Below are 647 nucleotides of genomic sequence, written 5' to 3' on the forward strand. Positions count from 1 at the left end.
ACTGCCTGTGGCATCATTCCAGCCACGCCCTACAGCCACAGAGCAACTGTGTAATCTTAGAGATAGTGGAAGTTGCCAGCTTCAATGGCCTCAGGACCCCCAAATCCCACTGGTAGAGGCTTTTCCTGTTAACTTACAAATAATAAGGCAATGCCCACTAGTCTGGTACCCACTCCCAGCAGCAGAACTTAAAGAATTACGCCAGGCTGTCCGTGAAGATGGAATCCATGCTCCATGGACAAAATCTATACTACAAAAATTTAATACTAATCTGCTTACCCCCCAGGACTAGAGAGATATCTGCAGATCTACCCTCCCCAGTCCATTATTTGTACAATGGGAGGCCTTATTTAGAGACGAATGTCTAATGCAGGCTAAAAGAAATGACACTCATAATCAGCAGCTAAGACCACAACAGGGACAGGATCCACCACCTGGATTCATAGATTGGAACTATGACCAGCTTTTTGGTCAGGGCAACTTCTCCACAGGAATCCAGCAGGCTGCAATTCCTGCAGGCTGTTTTGAGCAAGTTCACTTATGTGCCCTACAGGCTTGGGACCGCCTAACCCCCTTGTCCACCGGGCCTGGAGAGACCTCTTCATTAACCTTCCTAAAGCAGAAACCAACAGAAACCCTCCCAGAGT

This window comes from Nannospalax galili, unplaced genomic scaffold, assembly GCF_000622305.1.
Source record: "Nannospalax galili isolate Female #2095 unplaced genomic scaffold, S.galili_v1.0 scaffold663, whole genome shotgun sequence".
In the NCBI taxonomy this organism is placed as follows: Eukaryota; Metazoa; Chordata; class Mammalia; order Rodentia; family Spalacidae; genus Nannospalax; species Nannospalax galili.